Here is a 26,935-nt window from a genome sequence, read left to right on the forward strand (position 1 = left end):
TGTGTTCGAGATGCAATATTCCATTTCTCCATGCTTTGAAGGACCCAACAACTGGTATGATTTCTCTGTATAATTTCTCCTCTTTCAGATATCAAGGCTTGGCTGAATTATGCATCTTTAGTCATTTACTGTCCTTCTCTTCTTAAATAAACAGTCCTACCAGGTAGTTTGATGCCTCTTCAGGAAACGCCGTGTCTCCTAGTGTCTGACATCTCTCGTGAGTTTTGCCACCTCTCTTGACCTGTCCCCTGTGCAGCTGGGACCTTTTCTGTTTTCTGAGGTTAGAAGCGGGAAGGCGATCACGACACCTGGAGAGTTAGGCGTTTAAGGGAAAGGGGGGTGTGGCCAACAAACCCAGGTGGCCTCGCTCACCTGCAGAGGGGAGAGCGTGGATTTGTGCATCGGGAAGTGGGAAGAGGGATCTGGGTCTTCAGGGCTCAGTTCTGAGGTCATCTGATGGAGGTACATTTTCTTTCTTGTGTTGGCACAAACACGGAAGAAAACTTGACCCGGCAAGCAGCTGTGCAGCCCGTGCGTGGGTGGTGCCTCCTGCACGTGTGTGTGGTCAGTTATGGACACTCACAGGCAAACGTGTCTCTTGGGCGGAGCTGGATCCCTGGGGTGCGGTTAACAGGACCCAGCAGCCTGGCTGCAGAGTCGGGACAGGTGTCTGCAGACAGAGGTGCCGGGAGAGGCGGGGATCTGATGGATGCCCTGAGTACAGACAGCTGTTAGCCGGGGAGCGGCCTCCCACCTGGGGCAGGGGCACAGGGCCCTGGCTGGCCTGGGCTTTTGATGAGGGACAGAATTCAGTGGGTGGAGGGAAAGAAGAGCCCCCCCTCCTCCCCTCCTCCCCCCGGCTGAGGGCCGCGGCACCTTGGGCTGCTCATCTGCTCTGACAGATGAAGTGGGTGGAAACGGTGATTACCGCCTGCTGGGTGCTCACCGCGAAGCAGGTGTTGGGAGACAGGACGGGAGGGTCACAGGGGGGCGGGGAGGGGAGAGGTGCCCTCGCAGTGAGGTAGGTAAAGAAAAAGCTGCGCTGACATCTGAGGACACTTAGACCTGAAGACAGTTTCTAGGAAATACTGGGAACGGGGATCTCGCTAAAGGCCGCCGAAGGCGAGTAACTGGCAGACCCCAGTCTGTGGGAAGCCTTACGTGACCCACGAAAACGTTGCAGAGAAGGAAGAATTGGAGGAGAACCTGCAGGTCCGAAGAGCCGCCGGGAAGTAACAGCCAATCCAGTGTGTGAGCTGGATCGTGCGGATCCCAATTCTAACAAACCCAGTGGGCTCAGAACACAGAAACGATATTTAAACTGAGAACTGTTAACCGCATCGTGGCCACGCGGCTGTTGACTGTCTCGTGTTTGTGTTTCGATGATGTGTCTGGTCTCCTTAGATCACACGGGGGCAGGGGCGGTGCAGCCCCCTTCCTGGGATGAGGAAGGCGCAGGGCGAGTCGGGCGCAGACACCCGCAGCCCTTACCCTGTGCCGCTGCTTCTGTACACATCTGAAGTTTCTCCTGTGGGCGGAAAATCCCCTGTAACGTGACTTGCGTGGCAGAGACCCCTGACTCGAGGCCACGACCGTGGTCATCACGGTCCGGGCTGGTTCTCTGCCGGATCGCATCCCTGGGGACCGGCGGAGAGCGGGCTTCTTTCCGTCCAGCCGGGCCCACAGTTACCAGACCTGAATGCAGAGGAACGGTTTTCGCTTTTTCAGATAAATCTGGTGCATTTTTCCTCCTTAAAAAAAAGCCATGACAACTCTGCCCCGAGTGCATTTTCAGCCGCAGCAGCAGGCACGTGGGACGGCCCAGTCTGCCCGTTGCTCGCGTGTGTGTGGGACCAGGAGCCGCAGGTCACGCGGGCGTGGCTGTGGCACAGGCATGGGGCGGGTGTTGGAATGAGCCTGGAAGCTTCATGACCCTGCCCCGAGGGGGGTGCACGAGAGTCGCCCTCGGGAAGGGGAGGGCTGCTTCCCCAAGTGACACCCCACCCCGGGGGTGTCCCCGACAGCTCCTGGCTCCTGGGCGCCGTCTGAGGTTGGTGCCGGGGACACAGAGTCAGAGACGCTAACTGGCCTTTGCGAGACTGACTCCGGGCCACCAGCGCCTGGAAGGACTCGCCCGGCCCCTGGACTCGGGTGCCAGCGGAGGCCGGGCTGGCCGTGGCCGTGGGCCGTTCGCCTTCGGGATTGCTGTGCGTCCCCCCGTGGGCTTAACCTTTGCCGCGGACGGCGGCCAGGCCCCGCGCGAGCCGAGGGGTGAGCTCCGGAGTCGCGGCGGCCCTCCCCGTCCCCCCGAGGGCACTGACTCCAGGGGGAGTCGGGAGGGGGACACGGGGCAGCAGGAAAAGCCTGCTCCTGGGCGGTTAGCGGAATCGCTGCAGGAAAGAGCGGGAGCTGATGCGAGGCTCGTCCCAGGTTAACTCTCCGGCCCCCAAGGAGCCTAGGAAGCAGGCGGCGTCCATCTTGGCCCCCCGGCCGCACGTACCGCTCAGGGGACGCATCTGCGGGGACGGGCCTCTGGCCTGCGCTCACCGCCCGCCTGGGCCGCCGGCACCTGCTCGGCGCCTGCAAGGTGGACGGGGAGGCCCTGCCGCGGCCCAGGCAGCGGGTCTGTGCCCTGTCGGATTCGTCCTGTGGAGCCCCCCTTTGCTCAGGGGCCCCGTTTCCTGACGTCCTTTCCGCTGGACGTTGACGCACGATTCAGAACCAGCGGAGCCCGTCAGGGTGAGTGAGGTGAGGGGTGCGGGATGCGGCGGCCGCTTTGAAGACGCTGGACAGTTTCTTCCAAAATTCCTACCCCGTGATCCAGCGACCGCTCTCCTGTGTATTTACCCAGACGAGCTGAAAACTTATGTCCACACCAAACCTGCACGTGGATGTTTACGGCGGCTTTACTCAGAGCAGCCAAGACGTGGATACAGCCAGGGTGCCCTTCGGCAGGTGACGGATAAACAAACTGCGGTCCATCCGGCCGATGATTCTGTTCAGGGCGGAGAGGAAGTGAGCAGAGAGGATCTTAGGGCGAGTGAAACCATTCTGCACGGTTGTGGTGGTAGATGCAGGACATCACGTATCTGTCAACACCCAGAGACCTTTACAGCACAAAGCGTGAACCTCAGTGCATGCAAATGAAACAAACCACTGAGGGCGTCAGGGGTCTCAGGAAGCACACAGACGTGACAGATGTGTGGTCAGTAAAGGGTGGGTGACGTGCCGACGCAAGTGGCCTGGGGAGGGAGGGGGTCCGTACACAAGGGCCGAGGGACCCCCGGGCTTTGTTAGTGGCTTCCTCCCTGTTGTTATTAACAGTTAACGATTAGGCAGGAATGTTTGCCTGTTTGAAGTGTGGTGTTGAAGGACCTCTTCTCCTGTCTTTATTTTTGAGGATGGTGTGAACAGGACGTGTGTTCTCAGTCCCCGACCAGTGACCCTCTGGGTGCAGGAATGTCATGTGTGGGAGGGGTCCCGGGGGCTGGTGCTGAGACACACAGACCGTCTCACGCCGCTGGGACCCGGTTGCCCTGGCATCCCCAGCGCTGGCCCCCCAGAGACTTCTAAACACCACCCCTGTTATGAACAGGCCGACCTTCCCGAGGGCCCTGGGCCGCTCCCCGAATTCTCAGTTCCGAGGTGTTGATGGGCCTTTTGAAAGTGGGACCAGTTTCCTGGCCCTGGACACGTTAGTGTTAGGGTTTGTGTTTCCCAACAAATAAACACTTTGGAAGATATGACAGGATCACATTACAAGGCCCAAATTCATGTGTCAGAGTCCTGACCCCCAGCACCTCAAAATGTGACCTTATTTGGGAAAAGGGTTGTTGCAGATGTAACTAGGTAAGATGAGGCCTTACTAGAATGGGGTGGTCCTGATCCAACGTGACTGGTGTCCTCCTAAAAATGGGAAATTTAGACACACCCAGGGAGAAGAGACGCACAAAGGGAGAAGCCACGTGAAGATGAGGGCAGGATCAGGGTGATGCTTCTAGCAGGCAAGGATGCCAGGGACCAGCAGGAGCTGGGAGAGAGCCCAGGACAGACCCTCCCTCGTGGCCGCAGAAGGAGCCAGTCTGCCGGCACCTTGACCTTGGACTCCTGCCTGGAGACTCTGAGAGAACAGATCCCTGTTGTTTAAGCCGCTCAGTCCGTGGAACTCTGTTACAGTGGCCCCAGGACACTCATAGTTTTCCTGCTGGTCATCTGCTATTTAATGCAGTTACCAAGCTTTTGGTGAAAGCCTCTGATTTAGTGCTGGTTATTTGGAAGAATATGTTTTGGGGGTCGAAGTGAAGGAATCAATAAGACGGTGTGCGATTTATTCGCTGGTGGCAGAAAATTCGTGGACACTTTGTCAGAAAAGATTTTCCTTAATCTGAAAACAATCTGAAATGTTTTGCTGGAAAACATTTGTGATTCAGCTGCTCTGGGAGATTATTTCTTAGATGTCTTTCTGCAAAGTACAGGCTGTAAATACTAAGTCCTCGTGCAGGACGATGGTTACACCTCGAGGTTACTGTTTCTCTAAAGTGAATTCTTTAAAACTCCAGTTTAAAAATTATCTAACGGAGTCAAATAAAGAGAACACAGAGGAAAAGTACCAGGTGGTGGACTTCTTCTTTGGGAGGAATGTAAGTGTTTGCCTGACACCCTGTTGGATAATCTTCGGGAGGTGAAGGCGGTGACTGTGCGTTTGTAAACCCAGGAGCCTCGTACCTGCTGTGGGGCCTTGACGGCAGATCCAGGAACGGAAGCTCGGGTGACTCGGAGGAAAGGGGCCTTTGTTTAGTTTGAAACCAGAACAGCCACTTTGAAACTTGACCACATTCCTGACCTCAGCCCGTCCTCGTGTCCACTGTTTAGTATGAAATGTCCACGTTTTGTGTGGCTTATCCAACAGCTGGGCCACGTGTTGCACATGCTGACTTGCTCTCCGGAGCACCGCAGAGGCAGGTGTGGGAGGACCGTGGCGGGGGTCTCCCTGGAGGGCGGCCGCCGCATTAGGGGCCGGGGAGGCTGCCCCAGGCCCCTCGTGCACAGGACAGCACAGAAATGGCACAAAATGTCAGCGGCCGCAGCTTTCAAGAAAGAAAAATCAAGCACGTGGAAGAAAGAAAAATGTCACCTTTGAGTTTCAATTTCCAGACGCATCTGTGAACCTCACTGAACAGCAGGTAAAGAATTTGTTTTACGCTCTGAGGAAAGTAAGGCCAAATCACGTCCTTGTCGTTTGAGGGCCACACCTGGGAGCCAGGTGGGAGGGGCAGGAACAGATCCGCTGGGTCCACAGGGCTTTCGCAGCCTCGGCGGCACTGGGATTCGGGGCCGGCCGTCCTGCCGTGGTCCGTCCTGTGCCTTGTGGGGTGTGGGCAGCACCCCGCGTCGTGACGACCAGAGATACCTCCCGACGCTGGCCAGTACCCGGGTTAGGGGCAAAGTCGCCGCCCTCTCTCCCCCCACCCCTGCTCTGACAAGAGATGAAACTCCAACACAACTTTGCCCTCCAGGGCGGATGGCGCTGCTAGGCTGGGGGCTCCGCGTCCAGAGACCCCCGGTCCTGAGCCCGCCCTGGAGGCCGCTGGGCGAGCTGCCGGCCGGTGGAGGGGGGGTCGGTTAGAACCACAAGGCCGCTTCCCCACTGCAGAGGCTCTCCTTACCGGTCACCCGCAGGTAACTCCCGGCTCCGCCGGGCCCCTCAAGCAAAGATTTCATTTCTCATTTTTTCACAATAAGTATTTTAAGTCCTTAGAAACATCTCGCCGCTTTTTCATGTAAATCTTGAAGCTATTGTGTTTTTTACAATAAGCCACTTGTAACTGGCTTATTTTGACACCCTTGCAAAGGCTGTCATAGCTCATTTTCCTGTGTGTCTGCGGACAGGAGTGTCCTTGGTCACGCTGACTCCCCGCCGCCCGGCACGTGGAAGGTGCCAACATGTGAACACAGGGACGCAGCGTCTCGCGGACACCCGTGGTCAGCCGCGGGCGGAGATCCTGGCGACCTGGAGGGTCCGGGTTCCGTTAAACACTGACTTTGACTTTGAAACCTGTGTGCTAGTATCTGAACATGGAAACTGCAAAAATGCTGTCTGGTTTTGTGTAAAATACAGTGTTTCTGGGCTCAGATACATGTACCCAAATTTTACTGACAGGAATGTCCCAGGGGTGCAGGGCATCGACAATTGTTGACACAGTGTGTCCCCGGCACGGACACCCTGAGAATTCCAATTCCCCTGCCGCCTGGTGGGCCGGCCTGGCCCCGCTAGACCCCCTCGTGCCAGCAGGTGGCACTGCTGGGCCGGCCAAGGCTGGACCACTTTTCCTTCCATGTTTAGGGATGAACTGTGTCCTAAGGCTGTGACAGAATGGTGGGGACGCTTTAGGTGAGTACAGCTTGGATGAGCAGGGAAGTCAGGCCTGCTCCTTGGAGAAGCCGAGGGGTCCCAGGAGGCCTTGAGCCACAGGCTTGTGTACCAGCCCAGGAGGCACACAGGTGAGTTTATGCACAGGTGAGTTTACAGGCAGGTCACCCTTCCGGCTGGGGTGGCGCCTGGGCGAGCTCGGCGTTCTCTGAGTTTCTCCGCCAGCTTCTGGATTGTTGCAGGGAAAGTAGAAGAAAATGACTTGTGAGAAGCTTGACAGCGTCCAGGAAGGGCTGGGGTGTGTGAATGTAGATTGCCCGGTCTGCCATTCCCTTCAATTTTCATAACAGCTTATTTAGGCATAATTCGCATACACACAGAGCTCGGAGATATTGTGGGTTCGGTTCCAGGCCAACCAGAGTAAAGCAAGTACCTCGATGAAGCGAGTCACATGAATTTCTTGGTTTCCCGGTACATGTGAAAGCTACGTTTACACTATACTGTAGTCTGTTAAGTGTGCAACAGCATTATGTCTAAAAAAAAACCCTACATACCTTAATTTAAAAATGCTTTATTGCTAAAAAATGGCAGTTATCCTCTGACAACCCAGGGTTGCCACAAACCTTCAATTTGTAAAAAATGCAATATCTGCGAAGCACAATAAAACAAGGTGTGCCCGTACCATAAAATTGCACCCTTTTAAAATGTATAATTTGGTGGCTTTTAGTGTTCACAGAGCTGGGCAGCCACCAGTGTCTAATTTTAGACCATCCCCTGGCCCCAGAGAAACCCCCACACACCAGCACTGACTCCCCAGCCCCCTGCAGCCCCCGGCAGCTGCTAACCTGCCTTCTGCCTCTGTGGTTTTGCCTGTTCTGGATGTCTCAGTACGCGGCCTTTTGTGTCTGGCTTCTTTCCCTTAGCATGTTCTCAGGGGTCATACGTGTTGTAGCGTGTCAGCGCTTCCTTCCTTTCCGCGGCTGGATCGTGCCCCGCCCCGCGTGGATGGACCTCACTTCATGTCCGTCAGTCGGTGGACTCTGGGGTTCTTTCCACGTCTTGGCTGCTGTGAGCACTGATGCGCTAGCGTCTGTGTGGCCCGGCTTTCCTTTCTCTTGGGCTGGACCTGGGAGGGAGCTGCTGATCACGTCTCCCACAGTGGCTGTCCCCCCACCCATCCCCACCAGCTGTGTCACTGTGCATCGGCTCTCTTTCGGCCGTCCGCTGGGAGGGAGGTGGTGCCTCCTGTGACCTGATGCGCTTTTCCCTGATCACTGACGATGGTAAGCATCTTTCCATGAGTTTGAAGGCCGTCTTTTACCTTCTTCAGAGAACGGTGAATGCAGGTCATTTTCATTAGGGGCGTTTATCTTCTTACTGTGAGTTGTGGAGGGCTCTGCGTTTTCTGGGTACAAGGCCCGGGGCCCTCCTGTGTCCCTGGCTCTCACTCTGGGGCTCCCACCTGGTACGGCGGGTGTGCGGGCGAGTTGCTCGTGGCCAGGGGGCCCTTCCGTGCACGGTGGGGTGCGCGGCAGGTCCGGCCTCCACCCACCCATGCTGACAACCAAAACCGTGCCCAGGGGCAGGAGCCTTCCTGTGGGAAGTGCCACCTCACTAATGCGCTGACCCCTGAGGACCCAGAGGGCGCTGGGGCTGGTTTCCTGCCGGGGTGAATGGGCGTGGTCCCCGGGGCTGGGTGCACCTTGGCCCGTGACACCCTGAGTGGAGCGTCTCAGAGCAGAGTTTGTCTTGGGGAACGTGCCTTCCTGACGGGCAAGTTTCCAGGGTCCGGTGCCCCAAACCACGTGTTTTTTGCTTCTCAGGCTGCAGCAGGGCCTGGGGAGAGGGAGGAAGGTCCTGTGGGCACCACGGGGGTGGGGGGACCAGGGAATTGGGGGGTGGAGGGGCGAGTGAGCGGGACATGAGGGTAGGTCGCCATGCCTCCAGCTTGCGTCCTGTGGGAAGGACCACATCACGGGGACGCCCCAGAGCAACCTGGGATGACCACAGGGCAGGCAGAGAGAGGGGGATTTTAGGACAGTGAAACCATCTTGCACGATACCATAATGGTGGGTACGTGACATCATGCATCTGTCCAAACTCAGAAACTGCCCAACGCAAAGAGCGAGCTCTGACGTGAACCGCAGATTTAGTTCATAACAGAGAACATAGCAGCACTGGTTCATCAGCCATAACGCGGGTACCGCACCAGTGAGGGGGGATGCGTGGGGGCTCCCTGCACTTTCTCTTCCTTGTTCTGCAAACCTCAAACTGCCTTCAAAGTTGAAGTCTCACATCTAAGTGCTTGTCGCGAAGGGGGTGATTCCACCTCACTGTCATTGGGATCTTTTCCCACGAGGTGTGTCTGAAGCTGCGGTGACGGGTTTGCACCCTCACCTCCTGCACCGTCTTCTTGACCGTGGGCTGTGCGCCCACCCAGCTGAGCAGGTAGAGCCCGGTGGGCAGAGTCAAAGCCTCGTCCTGCGTGCACGGGTGGTGATGGAGCGTGTCTGGCACGTTTATACACCCAGTACCTGCAGTGGTTAAGATAGATGATTGGGTTGGTACCAGCGTCCTTCTTAGACTTACAGAAATGAAGCACAGGCGGGTGAATCAGTGAGACCGTGGTTCGTTGACACGGATATTAACCATGTTTTTAATTTTTTAAACCCAGGACTCCTCCTGTGGCTTCCAGGTGGTTCCAGCCAGGTGGGAAACTGCGGTTATTTCCTGCAGAACACCTGAGCTCACCCGGGCGCCAGGCTTCTCTCTTCGGGGCATCATGTTTTGAGGGGATTTCTCTTTGAAATGCTAACACTTTTCCATTTGTATTTGTTGAAATTCCAGAGCTTTCCATGACGGATGCTAAAATTTCATCACCTTTTCGCTTTGTCAGCTTTTCATTTGAAATGTCAGAATGTAAGTAGGCACATTTGCTACCCAGTGGAATTACTCTAACTAAAGTTAGCCAACATCCTTCAGCAGATACCCCTAAAGATCATTTTTCTTCCCTTTGCCATAAAAACGACAGTAACTCTAATATCAAAATAAACAAAATAGATGCAGCTGTGACCCGCAGAAGCATAATTACTAGCTAGATACCTTGTGAGCCGACAAACCACTAAACTTTAAACCTATGTGAATGCACGTGTTCTACCCAACAGGCCGGAAGCAGACAAGAATGGCAGGTCACAGCTTTATTCCAGCCGCTCCGAGGAAGAGGGCTGTGTCTGCCCCAACCCTCCTCGGATTTTGCTGTGAAAATGGGCTGGAGGTGCCCTCAAGGTCAGTGCCCCGCCCCCAGGTCAGGGCCCTCCTCAAGGTCAGCGCCCCGCCCCCAGGCCAGGGCCCTCCTCAAGGTCAGCGCCCCGCCCCCAGGCCAGGGCCCTCCTCAAGGTCAGCGCCCCGCCCCCAGGCCAGGGCCCTCCTCAAGGTCAGCGCCCCGCCCCCAGGCCAGGGCCCTCCTCAAGGTCAGCGCCCCGCCCCCAGGTCAGGGCCCTCCTCAAGGTCAGCGCCCCGCCCCCAGGTCAGGGCCCTCCTCAAGGTCAGCGCCCCGCCCCCAGGCCAGGGCCCTCCTCAAGGTCAGCGCCCCGCCCCCAGGTCAGGGCCCTCCTCAAGGTCAGCGCCCGCCTCTAGGTCAGGGCCCTCCTCAAGGTCAGCGCCCCGCCCCCAGGCCAGGGCCTCCTCTTACGTGGGAAACTGAGAGGCAGCCCCCTTTGTTGTCTCAGGAGTTTTTCTGAATGAATTCACCCAGAGCCCGAGGGAGGTGTGTATCCAGAGCTTGCTGGGTCAGAAGGGATGCTTGTGCTCTGATGTCACTTTAAACCTTAACCCGTGAAAGACCACCGCACAGAAGACGGAGCAGATGGACTTTCCCCTCATCCTTCCTCTCGGTAAACACGGGCCCCTGAACTTTACATGTGAAAAAAGTGAGAAGATTCTGAGAAGGAGGAGAGCCGCCGGGATCCCAGGGCCCGAGAAGGACACGGTGGTCCAGGCTGGGCGCTGGAGGAACCGGCAGCTGGAAGCGCCACTGGGCATAAACCCCAGAAAGCCCTGACCGAAGCCTGCTCTCTCCACCAAAGGACCAGGAGAGGAAGGACGGCAATTTCTGGACGATACCTGCTCCGCCCCAGCCTGACGTCACGGGAAAACTGTGCCCCTCTACCCGCCAGGCCCCAAAGATGGCGGGAACCTAGGCTTCCACCCTGAGAGGCTGCATGAGGCTCCCCTGCCTCATTCGGTGGTAATGAGTCCCATCCCAGCGCTGACACTTGAGGTCAGTGGAGACCACGTGGGGAGACCACGTGGGGAGACCACGTGGGGAGCCTAGACGTCCCCCTGCCCTGGGACTCAGAGGAGGTTTAGTGGACCCAGGACTTTCACCACCACCGGGGGGGATGAGCGAGGCCCCCCCCACCACAGTGACAGTGGGAACTCTCAGGGAGCAGAGCAAGGAGCTCCAGACCCCCCGGCCGGGAGGCGTCAGTGGAGACCCCCTCAGCAGTGACAGGGAGCCCCCCGACCTCTCACCCTCTGCCCCAGATGTCGAGAGTCTTGCGTGTCACCGTTGGGGACCCTGGCCTCCACCCCTGCCTGGCAGTACAGAGGCGGTGCCCTTACTTCCCTCCCTGCTGGAGCGCCCGGAGGAAGTCAGCCAAAACAGCAGAGTTTTAACAAATCCAGAGTTTCGTAACATAATGCAAAAATGTCCACGTGTCCTTCGAAAACTAGCTGTCGTATCAGGAACCAGGAAAACCTCAAAATGAATGAAAAAAGACAAGAGGTGTCAACGCAGAGATGGGAGAGATGGCGAGACCGTCCGACAAAGAGGTCAAAGCAGCCACCACAGAACGCTTCACTGAGCGATTACAGACATGCTTTAAAAGGGAAAAATAAGGAATCTCAGCAGAGAAATAGAAGATAGAGAGAAGGAAATGGAAATTTCATAAATTTCATAAGTACTGTAAGTGAAGCAAAAAATCCCCATCAGTGGGCTCAACAACAAAAGGGAGAGGACGGCAGAAAGAATCTATAAACTTGAAGATGAAGCAACAGAAATCACCCAACCTGAACAACACAAAGAAAATAAACTGAAAAAAAAAAAAAAGAACAGAGCCCTGGGGACCCGAGGGGATTCTAACAGAAGATCTGACCTTCCCGTCATTGGAGTCACAGGAGAGAAGACAGAGGCGGGGCTGAAAAGTACCTAAATAAAGGCTGAAAATGGCCCAATTTGGCAAAAGACACAAACCCAAATATTTAAGAAGTTAGTAGAACCCCAGTTAGAATAAGTCCCCCTGAACCACACCAAGACATATAGTTAAACTTCTGAAAGTTGAAGACAAAAATTTCTTGAAAAGCACAGACTACCACAATTCACTTGATAGGAAACAGATAATTTGAATAGTCTGAAGCTATTACAGACATTGAGTTCATAATTTTAAAACTCTCAAAAAAGAAATCTTCAGATCAAGATGGTTTCACTCAAGAATTCTACCAAGCATTAAAGAGCACCAACTCTGCACACCCTCTTCCTATTCATCTTATGGGGCTAGTGTTACAATGATGCCCAAACCAGACAAAAACGAGAAAGAAAACTATGGACCAGTAACCCTCGTGAATACAGACACAAAATCCATAACAAAATATTAGCAAATAGAATGAAGCAATATATAACAAGGATTATTCACTATGGCCAACTTGGGTTTAATCCAGGAATGCAAGGCCGGATCAATATTTGAAAATTAATCAGTGTAATCCACCATATTAATGAACTAAAGAAAAATCACATGGTCATTTCAATCAATGCAGAAGAAGTATTTCACAAAATTCAACACCCTTTCAGAAACATAGGAATACAGGGGAGCTTCTTAACTTATCAGAGTACTTACAAAAAACTCCTACAGCTGACGTCACACTTCGTGGTGAGGACTGCATGTTTTCCCCATACAGCTGGGAACAATTTTCTCAACATTGTATTGGAAGTTCCTGCTGGTGCAGTGAGTCAGGAAAAGGAAATAAAAAGCATGGAGATTGGCAAGGAAGAATTAAACAGTCTCTATTTACAGATGACACGACTATCTAACTATAAAATCTCAAGGACTCTACAGAAATGCCCTGGAACTAATAAGTGAGTTTAGCAAGGCTGCAGGATACAAGATAAACATTGAAAAATCAATTGCATTTCTCCGTATAGCAATGAACACATGGACACCAAAATTAAAAATACAATACCATTTACAGTTACTCCAGACAATTAAATACTTAGGTGCAACTCCAACAAAACACGTACACGGCTTGAAAACTAGAAAATGCTGATGAAGGAACTCAAATACCTAAATAAATGGAGAGACATACTGTGTGTATGGATCGGATGTCAATATAGTAAAGACCTCAATTCTTTCCAAACTGATTAACAAAATTCCTATCAAAATCCCAACAAAAATTTTTTGTAGATATAGACAAGATTATCGTAAAATTTGTGTGGAAAGTCAAAGAGGTAGAATACCTAAAATATCTTGAAAAAGAAGAATAAAGTAGGAGGAACCAGTCTAAATGATAGCAAGGCATTATTCTGCCACAGTAATCGGGACGGGTAGGAGCTGGCAGAGGGACAGACAGTGGAGTGGAATACAGAACTCAGAAGTAACCCCACACAGATGGACCAACTGATTTTTGACAAAGGTGTAAAATCAGCTCAGTGGGGGAAAAACAGCCTTTCAACAAATGGTCTGGAGCAGTCGGACATCAGAGGCAAAACAAAAACGAACAAAAAACCATGACTTAAGTTTCACACCTTATACAAAAATTCACTCGAAATGGGTCACAGATTTAAACATAAAGTGTAAAACTATAAAACGTCAGAAAAAAATATAGTAGATGATATTCAGGACCTAGGAATAGACAAAGAGTTCATAGACTTGATGCCAAAAACATGATAAAAGAAAAAACGGGTAAATTAGACTTTATCAAAATGAAAAACGTATGCTCTCCAAAGGACCCTGCTAGGCGAACAAAGAGAAGCTACAGATAGGAGAAAATATTTGCAAACCACAAATAAAGGACTAAGGAGTCTCAAAGCTCACCGGTATAAAAGCAAACAATCCAGTTAGAAAATGGAAAACAGAGATGAAGAGGTATTGATGACAAAGGAACACCAGAAAGGTGATTAGGGAAATGCAAAATAGCTACGAGCTACAGTTACACACCTGTCAGAGGAGCTAAAGTGAAGAACAGTGACCGCACCAAATGCTGGTGAGGGTGCCGAGAAGCTGGATCTCTGCGTTGATGGTGGGGATGAATGTAAAATGGTACAGCCATCTGGAAACAGTTTGCCAGTTTCTTTTAAAACAAAACATGCAGCTGTCATCCAACCCAGCAAATTGCACTCCTGGGCATTTATCCCAGAGAAAGGAAAACATATTCACACAAATTCATGCACACGAATGTTTCCATTAGTTGTATTCATAGTAGCCCCAAACTGGAAAGAACCCTAGTGTCCTTCGATGGGTGAATGGCTAGAAAAAGCTGTGGTCCCTCTACTCCGTGGAAGGCTAACTACTCAGCAAGAACAAGGACAAACGACAGGTTCACAAAACCACCTGGATGAACCTCCAGAGAGTCAGGCTGAGTGATTCCATTTAGAGAACATTCTTGAAATGACAGCACTATGGAAATGGAGAAAAAACTAGTGGTCGCCAGGGTTCAGGAGGGGGTGGGAGGGAGGCAGGTGTCTCTAAAAGGGGACCATGTGGTGATGGGGAGCCCAGGGTGAGGGCTGTGTCGGTTGTCAGTATCCATGCTGTGACATCTTACTGTACTTTTGCACGCTGTAACCACTGGGGGGAAAAGGGATCTCTCTGGATTATTCCTTATAACTGCATGCGAATCTACAATTGTCTTTAAAAAAAGGAAGTTAATAATCCACAGCCCTATTCACTCACTGCCAACAAGTCCACACATATGTGCTGGGTAGGAGGGGTTTTGCCAAGACGTAGAATCTTACTTGCAGTGGGAAGGAGGGGGAAAAGAGCTTTCCTTTTAGATAGCTGTGACCTTGACTGGCTTAAAATAAATATTTGCTACAGAGTTATAGGTCCAGATCTACAAGTTAAAATAGATGTTAAGGTAGGTTAAATTCAATTTCAGTGACCTTGGTGTTGAGCCTTGGAAAATACGGCCTCTAAGTTAACGCTTGAATAAATGACATTTCTGAAATTAAATCAGGTATGTTTAAATATTCAGTGGTAGGCAAAGGAGATGGAGGCAGCGGCCGATTCCAAGGGGAGTGTGGTTTCTTCTTCTGCTGCTGGAGCCTCAGCGGGGGCTGCAAGGGAGCTCAGACCACCCCCTGCCCTCGCCCCCGCGCTCCGCTCCCCCGGCCCTCCCACTGCCTCCCTCCTGCCCTCCCCCACTGCCCTCCCCCTGCCCCCTACCCTTTCCCTGACCCCCCCACTCCCCCCCCTCCCTTTCCCTGCCCTCCCCCGCCCCCTCCCTCCCTCCCCTCCGCTCCCCCCCCGCCCTCCCACTGCCTCCCTCCTGCCCTCCCCCCCTGCCCCCCCTGCCCCCTACCCTTCCCCCCCCCTCCCCCCGCCCCTGCCCTCCCCCCTCCGCTCCTCCGGCCCTCCCACTGCCTCCCCCGTGCCCTCCCCCCACTGCCCTCCCCCCACTGCCCTTCCCCCGCCCCCCACTGCCCTCCCCCCTGCCCTCCCCTACTGCCCTGCGGGCACCGCCAGTGTCACTGTGTGCGCTTCACACACATGCCCGGCTTCCCGGTTCCTTCCTGGAGGTCTCAGCGCCAAGGCGCCCCTGCGTCATCTTTTCCACTGACCACGTCCCTGGGGAGAGACCGGAGGCCCACGGCCCACGTACCAGCCCCCGAGCCTCTGCAGAGCCTGAGCGCTTGTGACCCCCTCCCCTGGACCTTCTGGTATTTTGTGGATTGTTGGGTGGGGAGGATCTGAAAACGTACGATAAAATCAAATTTAAAGTTGTTACTACTAGTTTTCTAAAGAAAGTAATAAACCAACTTCCTAATTACAGATTGGCATGTCCTCCCATGTTTACTGTTTTGGACCAAAGTCCCCGGGGCAGGAGTGTAAACAGCACAGAGACGTGCGTCAGCCGGGGCGCCCCGAGAGGACCCGTTATCATCGCCATCGGTGACCCCTATTGTTAGCAGTTTCCTTTCCACCCAGACGTCAAATCCACTGCCAGGGAGAGCCCGGCGGGGGGCGGATAATTAAGGCTGCAGGCGACAGTTACACACCCGCCCGTTTGGGGAGGAGATACTGTTTTTATGGAGAGCAGTTAGTACTCAGAAGGTCCGAGGTACCTTGGGTGTGAGGGGCTACTTTGCACGAGTCTGTCCTGTGGGCTGGTGCTGGGGCGCAACCCACCCCCAGGGAGCTGAAAGGGGCCCTGCTCCCTGCGGGGAGAAGAGGATGCCGCCCTTTGCCAGGGGCCCTATTTCGGCATCAGTGCTTATTCCGTGCGTTTCTGGTGGAAGGAACGTTTCCAGCCCTGATCTCTGTAGGATGTGGTGAAGGGCTGGCCACCTGACACTAATCCGAGAGAGGTCTGACGTGGGTGTCCATCTCCTCCAGAGTCCAGCAGACAAAGGTGGACACTAGCGGGCACACACGGAGCCGCCAACCGTCCAAGGGGCCGTGGTTGGGAGCCTAAGACGGAAGCCGTGATCTCTGTGTCACAGGGTTCACCTGTGCAGGGGCACAAATGGCAGAGACAAGGGTGGGAGAGCCCCTGCGGGTGTCCCGGCCCCCAGGGACTGCCATGACCCCTGTTCCCTGGCCTCCCATCCATGGCCTCCCAGTGGGAATCTGGGAGCTGCTCCCAGGAGGGGGACCAGGCAAAGGCAGGACTGGGGAGGGGCCGCCCGGCCGGAAGACTGTGTCTACATCCAGCGTTCTAATGCTCTCTGGACGGGACTGTATTTGACAGTCTCCTTCGGCCACCCTCCTGGCCTTTCTCAGCGGCTGTGAGGTCGTGAGTTAAGTTTGCTATTCCTGGAACTTCTCCCAAACTTGTCTTATCACCCAATGAGATTGTAAGTGCCCAGAGCCAGGGTCGTATTTCACTTTCCTGTGACACCCGCCTTCCCAGGCCTCAAACACAGTGGTGGCAAAAGAATGAAATCTCCCACCTCTGCCCCACCCGGCTCAGGTCCCTGTGGGCTGCCTTGCTGCCCTCGGTGTCCCCCCTCCCTGCTCCAGCCCGCACCTCCCGGGGGAGGGGACACCTGGCACCGCCCCCCTCCTCACGCTGGTGGTGTGCTCTCAACGCCTGGCTAAGATGTCCAGCCCGAAAGAAGGAAACCCTGTCGCTTGTCACAACGGGGACTGACCTGGAGGACATTACGCCGGCTGACATGAGCAGGCAGAGAGGGGCAAAGGCTGCGAGGTCCACAGCTGCGAGGGCTGTGAGGTCTTAGTAGTCAGACCCGGAGGAGCAGGCGGGACGGGGGCCGCAGGGGCTGCAGGGGAGGCTCAGCGGGCGTGGCGTCTCCGTTACGGAGGCGAGGGTGCCCTGGAGCTGCTGACGGCACGGCGCCCTGGCCGAGAGCTCGGTGCTGTGCTGCTGTGCACCTGAAACCACGTCAGGAGGGCAGGTCTCACGTTAAGCGTTCTGGCCGCAGCGAAGGCGGTGCAGGCAGCTCGGGGTGAGGGCGCCCTCTGTTCCCTTGACTGTGGAGGGGCTCTCAGTGCCCTCGCAGGTCCAGACTCATCGCCCTGTACACGGTAACGGTGTGGCTCTTCGTATCTCAACTGTCCTCAGTAAAGCTGCTCAAAAACGGAAATAGTGAAATAAAAGAACAACACGTGTTAGTGGAGCCGCTTTAATTTTTCACTCTCTTTATTGAACCTCATGATTCCCCTGACCTAGTCCGGCAGCCACAGGGGCCACCTGGAGGCTGGGCCCCTCTGAACAACCGTCCCCTGTGGGCTGAGCCCCTCCCCATGGCATCCCCTACGGCCAAGGCCCCGGACTCCGGTTTGATGAGGCGGCTGGGCCTCAGGAGGACTGGGCCCTGGGTTTCTGGGTTCTGTGTGCTCGTCGTAGGGTTGGGTGCGTGGCTTTGCAAACATCAGGTGCTCATATTTGCTGGCTTGCCCTGTAAGGAGAAAACAGCCCTGGGATACTCGGAGCTACGCCGTGTCACACCCGCTGTGCCCTGAGGGGCCGCTGGGCCAGGGCCAGGCTGGGGGCCCCGCGTCATCAGACCTCAGGAGTCGGGCAAACGAAGAAGACGTGACTGCGACCTGGGCCACAGAGGGGGCGGCTCAAGTCCGTGCTGGACAAGTGGACCCGCCGCCGAGCAGGAGTGCAGCCTCGCGTCCGTGCTGGGCCTCAGGGCTCAGGGGTTGGCGAGCGTGGGGTCCCCCCGGTCGCCCTGAACCAGGGGGACAAGGCCAGTGGTCCATTCCGGGTTTCCTGCCTGATTCTCTGAATATTACAGCACTGCTAATATTTATCGAATGTGTACCACACGCCAGGCACTCTTCTAACCGTTTCCACGTATTTAATCCTCAAAACAACCCACTGCTGTAGGTATTTTGTGGTCCCCATTCACAGATGGGGAAACTGAGGCAGAGCGTGACTAAGAAACTTCTTCGAGGTCACCCACCCAGGAAGTTAAGTGGCCAGGCTGGGATGTGAGCCCAGGTTGCTGACTCTGGAACCCAAACTCCGAGCTGCGCCGCTAGACAGTCTCCCAGAGGGGCGTTTCCACCCCCAAAAGCGCATTGTCAGCATTCGGCCTTCCGTGAGGATGTCTCCCCAGAGGCCAGGGTTGGGGTTCACGGTGGGGATGCCACGTGCACAGCCCCGAACACGGGGGCCTCTTAAACGCGCGCACAGGAGATCCCCAGGTGCTCGGAGACTAAAATCAACTCCAGCTGCTAGGACCGGGTGTAAGTGTTGAACTGAGTCCCAGAGGGAGCGATGCCAGATCCCTCAGGGCCAATCGCGTGCTCTTCTCTAGTCTCCTTCGGTTTCTTGGAAAGTATCTGAAATGAGGGAAGAAAGTCCAGATGTCCCCGTGCACCGAGTTACCGTTCCTGCTTCCCAGGAGGCGTGATTCCCAAGGAACCGAAAGAGCCCAACACAGGTGCGAGGTCGTGGGGCTGGCGCTGCGCCCGACCCTAACCCGGGGGAATCCCGAGTCGCTGCTCGGACCTGATGTTCTGTCCTGAGAACCTGAACTGAGGTTCACACGACGTGAGGAGAACGGTAGACGTCAAAGTGCGAGTTCGCTTTAAGCACTTTGCCTATTAAAACTCTTGTGTTTCCCGCCGGCGCTCGTTCTGGGCGAAGGGCCGTGTTTATAGAGCGAAGCAGGGGTCAGGGTCTGGAGAAGGGACACAGACACGCGGTTCTCGCTCCGAAAGCTCGTTTCGCTTATAAGCGAGGTCGGTGTGCGCTAACAGAGCACCTCGCCCGTTTGTGACACCCACTTTAGAGTCAGAGCTCCTGCCGAGTGCGCTGGGCCCGAGCGACCCGGGCCGCGACTGTCCTCGGGTAGCCTGCGACCCGCCTCGCCACCCGCGCGCTCTCCTCGGGGGGCGTCCAGTGCTGTTGGGATGCACGAGGCGGCCCCAGGCGAGGCTGCGTCAGCCGTGTTCCGACCAGGGCCCCTGGAAGCCAGGCGCGCTGGGCCTGAAACCTCACACTGCTTCACTGGCCTGACCGCGGGCGGACGTCCATCAAAGCCGGACACCCGGCGTAGTTTTCCTCGAGTATCAGGCTTGTCTGCTGAGCTGTCACGTCTTCTGGGCATTCGTGTAACATCTGGGGATCTTGTCAGCTCCCAGGTGGGCGGATCCCACTGTCCTCACGCCAGGCAGCCTGGGCACTTTGGTGGCTCTGTAGCAACCCGCCTGTCACGGCAGCCACGGCTCCTTTTCTCCCCCTCCCCGGACGGCCGTCCGCGTGACGTGACGCCTCGTTACAGGCTGACGTCCTAGGGAACAAAGCAAAGCGCTCAGGAGGACTGGAGCGTGGCCGTGACTGTGACCAGACGAAGCCAGGACCTGCTGTCCAGGGCAACGCAGCAGGGGCCCCGGAGACCACCGGGCTGCTGTCACAGCTGAGTGCCAGGGCCGGGGGGCCGCTGCTGCCTGGGGGGCGGTGCTCCCGGCATCGTGGCACCTCGCTCCTGCGCGGGCCCGGGCGTGGTATGGGCCTAGGTGTGCCGTGGGCCCAGGTGGCCGCCCCTCCGGAGGGTCGGGGGGTAAACCCTGGTGTTGTCGTGGCAGCGTCTCCTCTGCAGGGCTCCGAGCTGGGAAGGCTGCGTGAGGGCGGCCCCCGGGGCCTGCACCGACCCCCCGCCCCATCTTGGAAGACAGCCCCCCCGGGGCCTTAGGATCTGGACGGGCCCGGGGCCCGTTACCCTCCGTTCTTCCCTTTCTCCCCTTTGGGACGGGGCTGTTTGTCCCTCAGAAGCGGTCGCCTGTCCCGTCTGACGGGCTCTCGGCCGGAGGGGACCTGGCCTCGGTGACCCGTCTCAGCCACGTCGTTCAGGAGAGGCTTGGGACTTTGCAGAGTTGACGCCAGAGCAAACACGTTCTGCGTGTGAGGGTGTAGATTTTGGGGGGCCAGGGGCAGAATGCTGTGGTCGGGCTGTGTCCCCCCCGCAAATTCATATGTTGACATCGTAACTCCCAAGGTGATGGTGTTAGGAGGTGGGGGGCTTTGGGGTGATTAGGTCATGAGGGCGGGGCCCCATGGGATTAGGGCTCCTATAGAAGGGACCCGAGAGAGTCCCTCACCCCTTCTCACGTGTGAGGACACGGCAAGGAGGCCCTAGAAAGGGGGTCCTCCCCAGACCAGACCACGCTGGCGTCTTGGTCCTGGACGTCCAGCCTCCAGAACCGTGGGAACTAAATTTCTGTTGTTTACGAGCCGCGAGCCTATGCTGCTCTGCTACAGCCTCCACACCGACTCAGGCGCGGCAGGAAAGTGCCAGGTGGGTCCTTGCAGTTACTTACTGCTTCACATCTGAACAAAACGTTCTTCCCAGAAAGTCGAAACCGCTCTGACTTGGAGGCTGCTCAGGCCCACGAGGAGATGCACAGGCCCAATGCCCCAAAAGATCTGTCCAAGGTGCCCAGCTGGGAGGCGGCAGGGCCGAACCCCAGCCTGGCGACATCCTTACAGTAAGCGCAGAACCCGGCGATGCCGGTGCTGTGGGTCCCTGCAAGCGGGGGGGAGTGGGGGTGGATCCCAGACGGGCACTGCCCTCCCCCCAGGCCCCGCCCTGTGTGGCTGCAGGGGGATCTGCGGCCCCAGCAGAACAGGGGCTGAGTTAGGGGCGCAGCCCTCTCTGAGGCAGGCTCCACAGGGGTCCCCACCTGCTCACTCGCAGCCTGAGAGCATCACTCAGACCAGAGGCTTTTCATTTCCCAGTTAGGATCTTTCTGGACAGTCAGTCCTGCGTCCCAGGGTCCTTGTCCCGATCGGTCAGAGTCATTTATGGCCCGCTGGGGGATCTTTGTGAAGTTTCCCTTAAACCATCCCCAGTAAATTGTGGAAGGGACACCCTGCCTTGCTCCCAGGTAAGTAATGCTGTGCCAGTAGGGGAGCACTCTGGATTTCGCATTTCCTCTTAGAATGCACAGGGCACTGGGCTCCTTGCTGAGCTCAGGAATGGCACTGCAGAGCCTGTCAAGGCTGTGAAAGGGCAAAGCTGGAGAAGCAGGGCCTCGGTCTGTGGAGGTGTCTGGTTAACTTGAGCCTCGTGAGACAGGATGCCGTCTGCAGGTTCCCCAGCTGGGCCGGGATCCAGCAGGTGTGGCCATGCCCAGGCCAGCCCCTCTGTTACCTACAGAGGGCGTCCCGGTGACTTTTTATTCTGAGTCCAGAAGTTTATTAATTGTTGTCATTCAGTTAGCTCAGCTCAGTTTCCAAGGCTCAGTCCTGATGTAAAACCTCGGCCTCCATCTCTCCCTCTCCACCCCGTCCCGCCCCACCTGGGCGCAGGTTTGGGATGGATGGGGCGCTGCTCTCCACTCTCCCTCCCCCAGCGTCTCCCTGGACCCAGGGCGGGGCAGGGCGGGGAGATGCGTGCACGTATGGGCTGACTCGCGGGCTGTCTCCTGGAGACCAGCGTGTGGGGTTGGCCGGGCGCACCACCGCCACCCCTGTGGCGCCACTTCCACCCGATCCCGGTGATGGCCACCCTCCCCTGGAGCCTCTGCACCAAACCTGGGCCATGGGACCCCTACCGCCTTTTGGGTGGACGCCCCTATACACACTGTCGAGTTTAAGGTGCGCGGTGACAGTGTGATACATGGTACATCAAGGGAGCACCACGGTGAGCTTAGCTAATGTCTCCACCACATCACATAGTTACCATTTCTCTCCTGTGCTAAGAACCTTCGAGATCTACCCTCTTAACAACGTTCACATTTACAATCTGGTGTTGATAACTGTAGTCACCTCCCTGAACGCTGGAGCCTGGAACTTCCTCATCCGCAACTGTAACGGGAGGTTTGTACGCTTGGGGCACCATCTCCCCATCTCCCACAACAACCCCCTGCCCGCAGCCCTTGGTAACCACCATCCTACTCTTTCTCTGAGTTTGGTTTTTTAGATTCCGCATATAAGTGAGATCACGCAGTGTTTGTCTTTCTGTGTCTGACTTATTTCGCTCAGCATAACGCCCTCAGGGTCCATCCATGTTGCTACAGATGGCAGGATTTCATTGCTTTTTACGTCTGAGTAATATTCCATTGTGTGTACGTACATCTTCTTCATCCATTCATCCGTCGATGGACACTTAGGTTGCTTCCATATCTTGGCTACTGTAAATAATGCTGCAGTTAACATAGGGGTACTTATATCTTTATGAATTCGTGTTTCTGTTTTCTTCAGAAAAATGCCCAGAAGTGGAATTACCGGATCACATGGTAGTTCTGTTTTTAGTTTTTTGAGGAACCTCCACACTGTTTTCCACAGTGGCTGCACCAGTTTACATTCCCACCAACAGTGCACGAGGGTTCCCCTTTCTCCGTGTCCTCACCAGCACTTGCCACCTCTTGTGTATTTGATGAGGCTCTTCTGGCAGGTGAGAGGTGGTGTCTCCCCGAGGTCTCTTTGCATCCCTGACATCCTTGGTGTTGAGCGCCCTCCAGCCATTCTCATGCTGTGTGCTGGCGGAACCACAGCTGGTCCCTCCCACAGCATCCTGGGTGAACCCTGCCTTTTGTCTTCTGAGTGTTCTGTCCGAGCCTTTGGCCCGGGGTTACAGGAAAGGCAGCTGATGGGGCCCCAGGCCGGGGACTTATCCTGGGAGCCCCGTGAGGGCAGGGACCGCCCCCAGCCCCTGCTGCCTGCTCAGCACTCACCTGGATCCAGCGCCCAGGGGGAAGTTGCCCAGGAGAGGCGGGTGTGTCCTGAGGTCCCCGCCGGCTCTGTGCCCCAGCTCACAGGTGAGGCTGTCTGCCCAAGGCTGCGGGTTTCTTCACAGCATCCTTTTCAAGTCTCCCCTTTTTCTTTGCTGCCCTCCCCCGCCTTGTGGGACAGTCTAGTGCAGGAAACAGCCGCACCCAGGCCTGGCGGGCGGCTCCCGCTACCTTCCAAGAGCCATGTCTCCACCTCTCCCAGGACCCCCTCCATTCTCCCGAGGGCGGGCTCCCCCGGCGCCTGGGTTCTCAGAACCCGACCTGCACACCCTCCCAGCTCTCCTGTTTCTCGCCTCCCCTTTCAGGGCTGACTTTCTGCAACGGTTGCTAAGAGGATGTGTTCGGTATCCGGGGATAATCTTACGTTCTGCCTCTTCTTTCTGGGACGGGCCGAGGCAGTGATGCAGAGCAGGGCTGTGCTCTTGGGACACTCAGGCTAAGATGCTTTGTGCAGGGTGGGGTCTGGGGGTGACATTCCAGTTGATCCGTGACAGTGTTTCCCTGAAGCAAACACTTGTTTTTAGGCCTGTGTTTATACGCATCGAAGTTTGATCCTGTCTCTGACACCTTACCAGCTGTGTGACCTTGGGCAAGTTACTGGACCTCTCTTTGCCTTATTCTGTAAAACAGGGTAGAAACAGTGCCTGCCTCGTAAATCCTTGTGACGATTTAATCAGTTCACATCATGGAAAGAACTTAGGAGGGTCCCCGAAACACAGTAAGTGCTCAATAGTGTTGGGTGTGATCGTTATGACTGTTACACTTTACGCCACATTCAGTGATTTTTATGGCAAGATGGCACCACGTGTGCCATAATTTAAGGAGAGAGTAAAGGTCCGATATAGATTGAGACGGAGGGAGGGACTGGCTCACGGAATCATGGAGGCCAGCAAGTCTGAAGTGTGCAGCGTGGCCGCAGGCTGGGGACCCTGGTCAGTCTGGAGGCAGAATTCCCTCTCCCACGGGGACCTCAATCTTCTCCTCTTCGACTGATTGGACGAGGCCCACCCGCACCAGAGAGGGTGATCTGCTGGTCTACATATTCATCATGGCTACAAAACACCCTCAAAATGACATCCAGACAGTTTGAGCCAACATCTGGGCACCGAGGCCAGCAGACTCAACCCTGAAGCAGCGCTGGATTTAGCGGCTTGGTCTCAGAAATGTACCAGCGAGAGGTGCTTCAGGGGAGGAAGCGACTGACAAAGGGACCGGGAGTCCGTGAGAGCAGCAGGGCCAGAAGGTTCGCCTTCTCCTCTGTTTTGCTTTTGGTTTAAAGATGGGCTAGACCCCGGCAGCAGTTCTCAAAGTGTGGACCAGCGTCACCGGGGTTCCCGTGAGAAGGGCATGTTCCTGGGTCCCCCAGACCTACTGGATGGGGAACTCTGGGGGGAGGGTGCTGGCCTTCCGGGGTTAATGAGCTCTCGGGGGACCCCAGTCACCTCAAGTTGGAGCACCACTTGCGCACACTTTTGTGCCTGAAGAGGGGGAAGGCCAGGACAAGGAGGCGGGGGTGGTACCTGGGAGAGAGGAGGCCCCGCCCAGGTGGCTGTGGAGGCCTGAGGGCACGTGGCCTGGGGCCAGTTGAGCTCCAGGACAAGTGAGGCTGTTTTTGCCCTTGGACCAGTGGGAAGGCGGATGTGCCCCCCTGCACTTTGGGGAGGGCTGGGCCGCCAGGTGACTGGCCTTCCCTGAAGTTGGAGGTGGGAGGTGGTGATGGGGGCGGGCTGGCCTGGCGCGGGTACAGCGGGGTTTGCTTCAGCTGCAGGAGCCCAGGCCGCGTGTCCACAGGGAGAGGCCACCCTCTGCCCTGCGGCCACACCTTTCCAGACCCCCACGCCCTTCGCTGGGCTCTACTCTGAACCACACAAAACTGCTGACATTCAGTGGGTTTTGACGTTAAAAAAGAAAAATCATCAGTTTCTTAGCTTTACTCCACACTTTCCATGTGTGGCTATTATACCTTCATTTCATGTTGCAATTATGTGTTTCCAGATCTTTCTTGCCCCCAGACCCTTGAGCGCTGAGGGCAAACGCTGGGCCACCTTCCCCTTTTTACCCTCCCCTCCTCCCCGCCAGCGGTGCCGACGGTTAGTGGGCACACACTGTGCTGACACGAGCTGCCCACCTGAATCCCCAAAACCACTTACGGAAACGGGCACTTCCTCCTGAGACACTCCCTCTGTGACGCCAGCCTCTAAGGGATGGCCAGCCCCTCGGTAAGGAGAGGCCAGTCAGGGTCCAGAGAGCGCACACATGGTCCACGCACATCCCTGGGAAGTGGTGCCATGGCCGGGCACACTCACGACTGGCATCTGCAGGATGCCGGGGTGCAGAACGTACTGGGTGGCTTCGTGCCAACAGTGGCGAGGTCACAGGACCCGAGTCTGGGCGCGCGCTTCCCTCCTGCGCCTCTCCTCGGGGCAGGCGGCGCAGGGGGAGCGGCCGGTCCACCCCTCCACCCGCGGACCCACCGACCCACTCACCAGGGGCGGCGCGGGGAGGGCGCGCTCGGCTGCTGCGACCTCTGCACCTGCCTGGGGGCGGCCGGAGGTAACGGCGGGCAGGTTCCGGTGCTTGCGCCCGCAGCTTCCCCTGTCTCTCCGGGCGCAGAGACCCGCGGCTGGAGGGGTGGGCCGGGCTGCGCCTCTGCGCCCGCGGGGAGGGGAGGGGAGGGGTGCGCTGCGGGCTGAGGTCGCGGCGGGGTGCGCCCGCTCGCCCGCGGGGCTCCCAGGTGGCCTTGGGGGTGCGCGCGCGGGACTGTTCGGGGTCCGTAGGTGCGCGCGCGGGGCTCCCGGGTGACCGCGGCGGGGGCCCTTGCCGAGCGCCCTGGTCACCGCGGGGGTGCACTCGCGGGGCTCCCAGGTAGCCTTGGGGGTGCGCGCGCGGGACTGTCCGGGGTCCGTGGGTGCGCGCGCGGGGCTCCCGGGTGACCGCGGGGGTGCGCGCGCGGGACCGTCCGGGGTCCGTGGGTGCGCGCGCGGGGCTCCCAGGTGGCCGCGGGGAGACGCGGGGCGCGCACCGCTTCCGCTTCCGCCGAGCAGCTCCCCGCACCGCGCGCAGGGCGCGCCCCCTTGGCGGGGCTCGGGGACCAATCCCGGGAAGGCAGCGCTGCCGGCCCCCTCCCCACCGCCTGCCCCGCCCATGAAGCACCTCTGGTGCGGACGAGAGCGGGGCTGAGGGGCCGTTCTGCTCGGTCTCAGGATGAGATTCTGGCTGAGAGATGACGAGACGGCCCTGGAGGAGATGGTGCGGAGACTGAATGCGGCTTCCAAGCGCACTGGTAGGCGGAGCCGCTGGCCCTGAAGCCCGTTCTTGAGCCTGACATCATGTGCTGAGTCTAGGGAGATGCGGCTGGTTTTTCTGTAACAGCCTGCATTTCTTTTTCCAAGCAGAGGTAACAGGGCAGCAGAAGGACGGCTTTGGTCTGGCAGCTGATAGGCTCCGTGGCCGGTCAGCCTGATTTTACTCCGCCTAGGAAGGTGGACAGAATTGCAGATTGGTGACGGGCTTTCTGGGAGACCCCAGGTTTGTACGTGGAGCCGTGGTCTGAAATCTGCTCATTCAACCCGCATTTCGGCTTCATGGGCTACAGTCGCAATGGAGAAAGTGTACGTGTTTGTGGCCTGAAAATAACGTGAGCCCAGGCGTTTCGAGCTGGTGTAGGGCTGGCGGAGCGTCAGAAGCTCATTTTGAGGAGGGAGAATCTGGTGAATCAGGTAGCTCTTCTCTCCACCAAATATGACTCGAACCTAAGACAGATGTTGGAACGCGGTGTGGGTGTGGAGTGGGGCACAGCTTGACTGGATGCTCGTTTTCTGCCCTGAGTAAAGGATGACTCACAATTAGCTTTGAGGAGAAGTTCCAGGGGATTCGTTTGGATTCAGGAGAGCCCTGTGCAGGCCGCGCTGGGCGCTGCTTTCAGGCGGTCCCTTCTGAGCCTTCCTGCTGCGTGTGCAGGGGCACATTGGCCTGGGCTCGTTTTCCTTGAAATGAGTAGGAAATAAGCGTGTATCATTAACAGTGAGTTGCCAGCCTTTTGCCTGACGTTGCCCTGCGTTGTTATAGACCGTGGCCTCATTGTCTGAATAATGCTTTCCTGAGAGATTAGGTTACTTGGTTTTGGGCATGGTATCCTCCC

At 56.6% G+C, this 26,935-nt stretch overlaps 1 protein-coding gene and 1 long non-coding RNA gene across 2 annotated transcripts in view; one reads left to right on the forward strand and one right to left on the reverse strand.

Annotated features, from left to right (window-relative positions):
• Positions 1 to 26,935, forward strand: part of MCF2L (MCF.2 cell line derived transforming sequence like) — a 131,002-nt gene that overhangs the window by 13,618 nt on the left and 90,449 nt on the right.
• Positions 10,057 to 14,005, reverse strand: LOC118884133. The gene is made up of 3 exons (XR_005017196.1): positions 13,582 to 14,005; positions 12,265 to 12,361; positions 10,057 to 11,129 (listed from the first exon to the last, which is right to left on the reverse strand). It is a non-coding gene; the product is annotated as an uncharacterized LOC118884133 (long non-coding RNA).

Source organism: Balaenoptera musculus, chromosome 18, assembly GCF_009873245.2.
Source record: "Balaenoptera musculus isolate JJ_BM4_2016_0621 chromosome 18, mBalMus1.pri.v3, whole genome shotgun sequence".
In the NCBI taxonomy this organism is placed as follows: Eukaryota; Metazoa; Chordata; class Mammalia; order Artiodactyla; family Balaenopteridae; genus Balaenoptera; species Balaenoptera musculus.